This window comes from Grampus griseus, assembly GCF_964374135.1.
Source record: "Grampus griseus genome assembly, chromosome: 14".
NCBI classification, from domain to species: domain Eukaryota; kingdom Metazoa; phylum Chordata; class Mammalia; order Artiodactyla; family Delphinidae; genus Grampus; species Grampus griseus.
The window spans coordinates 8,132,645-8,140,631 of NC_139008.1; positions in this window are offsets into that span (position 1 = coordinate 8,132,645).

A 7,987-nucleotide genomic window follows, 5' to 3' on the forward strand; every position below is an offset into this window, starting at 1 on the left:
AACCACTGCGCCACCAGGGAAGCCCTCCTATCTTTGAACTGTTGGTTTCTTTCTCTCTCCCCAGATTCAAAGTAAGAGTTACGACACACACTTCAGTGAGTCTCTCACACTGGAGGCACTCCCTGCATCTGCCCAGTGCCCCTGGCCAAGAGCTCAATGAGATACCAAAGCACATATGTGCTGGACAGGTGGGCAAATGACTAGACAGATGAGAGGGTGCCAGACTGGAGAGTTGTTTTTACCTTTACTAGATGTCAGAAGATGATGTTCAGGAGGAAAACGTCCTCCAACGGTTTCTGATGATATTTAGGGGGTTATTAGTACCTTAGGTTGAATGACTCTTAGTATTTCTGTTACCAACCAGAAACTTGGATCAGGTCACCCAACGCTCAGCAACTAACATTGTACTTTCTGTTATCACAACCCAGTTTTTTGCAGGGTGCCAAGCAAGGAGAATGGGCAGCTCGTGCTCAAAAGACCCAAACTCCCCAGCGGCTTTCAGAGAAGGGCTTTTGAAGACTGAGGGAGAGGTCACAGGATGGGCAATCAGCTCATACAGTTCTGATTGGTTAATGGTGAATAATTGGGTGATGTTTTGGGAATCTCAGCCTTTTGGTTCCAACCAGTCTGGGGTCTACACGCTGGTAGTCAGCATGCAGTTAACTTCTTTAACCTGGTGGGGGTCTTGATATCTGCAAAACAACTCAAGGGCATGGCTCAGGATACTAGTTATAGCCCTTGAGGCACTAAAGGTCCTTGACTTTGTTTTTTTTTTGTTTGTTTGTTTGTTTTTAAATTTATTTATTTATTTTGGGCTGTGTTGGGTCTTCGTTTCTGTGTGAGGGCTTTCTCTAGTTGCGGCAAGCGGGGGCCACTCTTCATCGCGGTGCGCGGGCCTCTCACTATCGCGGCCTCTCTTGTTGCGGAGCACAGGCTCCAGACGCACAGGCTCAGTAGTTGTGGCTCACGGGCCTAGTTGCTCCGCGGCATGTGGGATCTTCCCAGACCAGGGCTCGAACCCATGTCCTCTGCATTAGCAGGCAGATTCTCAACCACTGCACCACCAGGGAAGCCCCCCCTTGACTTTGTTTTATGGCTAAATTATTTTGCCTTAGTTGACTGCTTTCCTTTGTTTCTGCATTTTCTTCTAATTAAATTTGCTCTTTGGAACTCAGGGAAGGCCTGGGAGGCTAAAACAGGGGACATGGCAGGGGGTCTTTCTCTAGGAAGGCCCACAGGGTCCTGTTTGGTTTTAGTCAGCCTCTTTCTTTGATACACCTCAAGCCTGAGGGGAAGAGAGGCAACAACCTTTTTCAGGATTAGAGGAGAGAGTCACTGACTTTTTTAATATGTTTATTTGTCTGCACCGGGTCTTAGTCACAGCATGTGTGATCTAGTTCCCTGCATTGGGAGCACGGAGTCTTAGTCAGTGGACCACGAGGGAAGTCCCGAGTCCCTGACTTTTCATTTTTAAAGAATTCTCAAGTTGCCTAGCATCAATATTCTGTATTATAAAACATTACCTCTCTCTCTGACTGCTTTGTCACAGCACCTGGACAAACATTTGAAAATTAGTAGACATATTATAATGAGGATAATGATCGAAATGCACCCGTGTACTACATACCCCAGAAGTCTTCCTGTTACAGATGGCAGCCAGGAAGATAGGTTTCAGAGTGGGTCCTTTTTATGTAAATTCTGTAAGCAGGATTTCGAATTAACTCTATAAGGGTATTAACATATACATAACAGGAGGTATGAAGCACTACCTGTCTTTTTTGTTGTCAAAATATAATTTAAAGCAATTTTAGTATCTAGTACTATTCTGCCTAAAGAATCTAGTGCCTTCTGCTGGGAGGCTATAGCTGGAGCTGTCTTGCTTGTTACCATTCCTAGAGAAAGGTTTCATAGCAGCTGATAGTGTCCTTGAGTCTGATACAGTTCAGAACGTTCAAGTTCTCAGTAATGTAGGAGTGTGTCTGAAACCATGTCCATACTAGGCACCCCGATCCATTTGGGATACCTGAACCACAGTTACTTCATTCTGATTTTTTAAATGCATTCTTTAATGGTTAAAGCAGATGTACAATGTATGTTTGATAAACTAGAACAGCCTTACCTTATAAGCCAGAATGACTTCTCCATACCTCAATACGTGAAAGTTTCCTCCATCATTTTCCCTTTGTTTGCAGACCTTTCAGTAGCAAGCAGTGATACACATCGTGAGCAGTTATTCAGCTTCACTGGAGAATTTCCTTTCTTTCCTGAACATTGGAGTCAGAAGTATATTAGAAATAAAACAAAAACGTTCCATTTTGGTAGGGGGACTCGTTTGGTGAACAGTTCCATTGAATTAGGGTGGATCTTAACAGACCTGGTCCAGATTCCTGGGCTGCTGTCTACCACTGCTGTTGTCTTTTTCTCTTGCGGGTGTTGAGGTCAGCAGTCCTTTCTATCGACCAGTCTAGTACAGAAGGCCTTGAGTGGGAAATATTAATTCAAGAGTCAGTTTCACTGTGCATGAGCTACTTAGTACCTGAGAAAGGGGCTCTTTCATTTAGGTTGGAGCCTTACAAGTGATGTCCTTTCCAGTACGTATAATCTCCTGGTTGTGGGTCATGGGGCATCTGATCTTCATCCAAAGATAGGTTACCATGATCAGTTTCAGAAACAAGCTTAGAATATTCCTTTAGTAACTTAATTAAAATACTTTATAATATAGCAATAAGGTCATCTTGGATGTAGATAATAAACCCTCAGTATATACAAAACCTCAATATCCAAAAGGTATATTATCAAAACATAATCTCTAATTTATCCTCATTTTCTACCAAATTGGGCCAAATTACGTCTAGTTTCAGTAAACAGCCTGATTTACCTAAGTGTAACTGGTCGTATAGGCTCTTTCAGTTGGCTGTGCTAGACCTTTTCTTAAGGAATATCAATTGAACTTTTAAAAACCTCTTGAGGCCAGGAAAATCATCAACAACGTGCCATCGGATTTTGCCTGCAGTATCCGTAGATATGAGAGAATTCCTCCCTTCTCAAGGTTCCTAAAATATCTCAATATTCCTGCTCCTGCCAGGAGGTGACCTTCCTTATTCAGCTGATAAAGCTGTTGGGACTCTGAGTTTCCAACTCCTGGAGGGATCAGGTCAAGAGAAAAGATAAATGTTTTAATTCCACTTACAGAGGTCATACTTACCAAATTGTTATAAAGGGAAAGGTTTCCTTATGTCTAGAAAACACAGACTAAAAGCCAGCAGTGTTTCAGACAAAAACATAACCATATTCATTAGTTTACTCAGTACTATGTAACTAATCTTTTTTTTGTGTGTTTTTTGTTTTTTTTTGTTTTTTGTTTTTTGCAGTACGCAGGCCTCTCACTGCTGTGGCCCCTCCCGCTGCAGAGCACAGGCTCCGGACGCGCAGGCTCAGCGGCCATGGCTCACGGGCCCAGCCGCTCTGCGGCATGCGGGATCCTCCCGGACCAGGGCACGAACCCGTGTCCCCTGCATCGGCAGGCGGACTCTCAACCACTGCGCCACCAGGGAAGCCCTATGTAACTAATCTTGATCTTAATCTTGTTAACAGTTTTATGAAACAATCAGGGTTTCCATTAGAATTTCTTAACTAGTTCAGCAGTATGATCTGGAAGTTATCAATCTTTTACTTGCCAAAAGGTCCTTTCTGTGAATCTTAAGATTTTGCAAAAGCATGAGTGAAATATCTGTGAATGACAGAAGACTTGAAAAGGCACAGTTAAGGATCTGATTACAATGCAATTGACAAAGAAGCTTAACCAAGTTGCTGTGACGTATAATCTTTTACAGATAACTAGAATTAAGACTGATAACAATACCAGGACATCTCCAAATTTTAGGAACTTCATATAATTTTTAGAACACTTGATGATGTTTACCCATACAGTATTACCTAAGAAATTAACTAAGAAGGTTTTTGTTTGTTTGTTTGTTGCAGTACGGCGGGCCTCTCACTGTTGTGGCCTCTCCCGTTGCAGAGCACAAGCTCTGGACGTGCACGCTCAGCGGCCATGGCTCACAGGCCCAGCCGCTCCATGGCATGTGGGATCTTCCCGGACCGGGGCACGAACCTGCGTCCCCCGCATCGGCAGGCGGACTCTCAACCACTGCGCCACCAGGGAAGCCCACCTAAGAAGGTTTTATCACCACTCATTTGATAGTGCTTCTCGTGTAATTTAACATACCAAATAATCTGAATTAGTTTAATATTTTTCTCTCTGAGATGCCTCAGGGGCCTTTGAAAGGTCCCAAATTAGAGGTCAAAAGAACTTCAATTTAGAATTTGATTTGAGGAAGTTTGTCAAAAATAAAGTTTTACTGGGACTCCCCTGGTGGTCCAGTGGTAAAGAATCTGCCTTCCAATGCCGGGGACGCAGGTTCCATCCCTGGTTGGGAAACTAAGATCCCACGTGCTGCAACTATTGAGCTCGCGTGCCTCAATGAGAGAACCCACGTGCCTCAATGAGAGAACCCGCGTGCCACATACTACAGAGCCCATGCACTCTGGAGCCCGCGTGCCACAACTAGAGAGAAACCCAAGCAGACCATGGGCCATAACGAAAAAGATCCCATATTCCTCAACAAAGATCCCATGTGCCACAACTAAGACCCAATGCAGCCAAAAAAATAAGGAAAATATTTAAAAAATAAAGCTTTACGAAAAGACAACCTACAGAATGGGAAAAAATATTTGCAAATGATGAGATTGACAAGGGCTTAATTTCCAAAATATACATACAGCCCAATATCCAAAAAACAACCCAATCAAAAAACGGGCAGAAGATTTAAATAGACATTTCTCCAAAGAAGACATACAGGTGGCCGACAGGTACATGAAAAGATGTTCAATATCACTAATTATTAGAGAAATGCAAATCAAAACTATAATGAGGTATCACCTCACACCAGTCAGATTGGCTATCATCAAGAAGTCTACAGGGATTTCCCTGGTGGTCCAGGGTTAAGACTCCATGTGCCCAATGCAGGGGGCCCAGATTCCATCCCTGGTCACTAAGATCCCACATACCACAACTAAGCCCTTGTGGTGCAACTACTGAGCCCACACGCTCTAGAGCCCATGCCCTCTAAAGGCCGCATGCCACAACTAGAGAAGCCAGTGCACCGCAATGAAGAGCCCGCAGAGCCATAATTAATTAATTTTTAAAAGTCTACAAATAATAAATGCTGGAGAGGGTGTGGAGAAAAAGGAAACGCCTTACACTGTTGGTAGGAACGTAAATTGGTGCAGCCACTATGGAGAACAGTATGGAGGTTCCTTAAAAGAGACTAAATAGAGTTACCATATGATCTGGTGACCTGGAGAAATTAATTCAAAAAGATACACACACTCTAATGTTCATAGGAGCACTATTCACAATAGCCAAGACATGGAAATAACCTAAGTGTCCATGGACAAACGAATGGATAAAGACGATATGGTATATATATACACAGTGGAATATTAGCCATAAAAAAGAATGAGATAATGCCATTTGCAGCAACATGGATAGACCTAGAGATTATTATACTAAAGTCAGAGAAAGACAAATATATGATATTGCTTATATGTGGAATCTAAAAAAATCCTACAAATGAACTTATTTTACAAACAGACTCAAACATAGAAAACAAACGTATGGTTACCAAAGGGGAAATGGAGTGGGGGGGATACATTAGAAGTTTGGGATTAAAATATATACACTACTATCTATAATATAAAATAGATAACCAACAAGGACCTACTGTATAGTACAGGGAACTGTACTCAATATCTTGTAATGGGGCTTCTCTGGTGGTGCAGTCGTTAAGAATCCACCTGCCAGGGGCTTCCCTGGTGGCGCAGTGGTTGAGAATCTGCCTGCTAATGCAGGGGACACGGGTCCAAGCCCTGGTCTGGGAAGATCCCACATGCCGCGGAGCAACTAGGCCCGTGCGCCACAACTACTGAGCCTGCGCGTCTGGAGCCTGCGCTCCGCAACGAGAGGCCGCGATAGCGAGAGGCCTGCGCACCGTGATGAGGAGTGGCCCCCGCTTGCCACAACTAAAGAAAGCCCTCGCACAGAAACGAAGACCCAACACAGCCAAAAGAAAGAAAGAAAAAAAAAAAAAGTAAATCCTATTTCAAAGAAAAAAAAAAGAATCCACCTGCTAATGCAGGGGACGGAGGTTCAAGCCCTGGTCCGGGACAATCCCACATGCCACAGAGCAACTAAGCCCATGCGCCACAACTACTGAGCCTGCACTCTAGAGTCCACGAGCCAAAACTACTGAAGTCCGTGCACCTAGAGCCCATGCTCCACAACAAGAGAAGCCACTGCAATGAGAAGCCTACACACCACAATGAAGAGTAGCTCCCGCTCACCACAAAGAAGACTCAACGCAGCCAAAAATAATTTTTTAAAAATACCTTGTAAGAACTATAATGGAAAAGAGTCTAAAAAAGAATACACGTATTCATACATATATACACACACATATATAACTGAATCACTTTGCTGTACACCTGAAACTAACAGCACTCTAAATCAACTATATTTCAATAAATTTTTTTTTTAATAAAGTTTTAAAACACTTGGTCAAGTAGAATCGTAAGTATTGTGAAAGTATTCACTTAACTAAAGTGACAGAGAAGATTTCAAAGGCAAATACAGAAGGTTACAACAGATCACGTAAGAAAGTCTTATTGGGAGTTCCATGGTGTTCTAGTGGTTAGGATTCAGCACTGTCACTGTGCTGTGGTCCAGGCTCAATCCCTGGTCAGGGAACTGAGATCCCATAAGCCGCATGGTGCGGACAAAATATTAAAAAATAATAAAAGACAGTCTTAAAGTAGCTCAATATTCCAAGAACACTGTCTCATAACAAAAAATCAAACTCCAGTGCTTCCCTGTTGGCACAGTGGTTCAGAGATCACCTGCCAATGCAGGGGACATGGGTTCTTGCCCTGGTCCAGGAAGATCCCACATACCGCGGAGCGGCTACGCCCGTGAGCCATAGCCACTGAGCCCGCGCGTCTGGAGTCTGTGCTCCGCAACGGGAGAGGCCACAACAATGAGAGACCCGTGTACTGCAAAAAAAAAAAAAAAAAAAAAAGCTCCAGTCTTGTATCAGCTTAAATAAATAACATACTTTTTAAAATAAATTTCTTTTTGGCTGCATTGGGTCGTCGTTGTTGCATGCAGGCTTTCTCTAGTTGCGGCGATGGGGGGCTACTTTTTGATGCAGCGCATCAGCTTCTCATTGCAGTGGCTTCTCGTTGCAGGGCACAGGCTCTAGGCACATGGGCTTCAGGAGTTGTGGCGCACAGGCTCCAGAGCACAGGCTCAATAGGTGTGGCACACAGGCTTAGTTGCTCCACGGCATGTGGGATCTTCCTGGACCAGGGCTCGAACCAGTGTCCCCTGCATTGGCAGGCGGATTGTTAACCACCACGCCACCAGGGAAGCCCTATCAGCTTACTTTTAATAATAAAATTAATTTACTTAGATTGAATTCAGTCTAATCTTATCCAGTTCTGATCATGAACAAAACTTCTCTCAAGGTTCCTCTTCCACAACTTCCTATATCCATATGAGTTTGTCCCTTATTCTTTCCCCATCCAGAAACAACCAGCTCTAGGACAAATCTACTCTTTAACAAAAATATCCCCATTTTTCATACCTTCTTGCCAACAACATATATCCTACTTCCTTTACATACTGAAATGTTTCCCTTATTTCTAGTACTTTTTAATTACCTATCACAATTTTTAACCCTTAAAAACTTTAATCTCTAGCAAAAACCAAGAAGCAAGCAACTGTGAAATGTTTATCATACCAGCATTTTCTGATTAGCAAACTTAGGAACATCTTCTATAACCTAAAAACATTTTCTCATAGCACAGTTTCTTCAATGTGGTACAAAATATGTTTGGGTTTATTAGACATACCTTTGTCCTCGTTAGA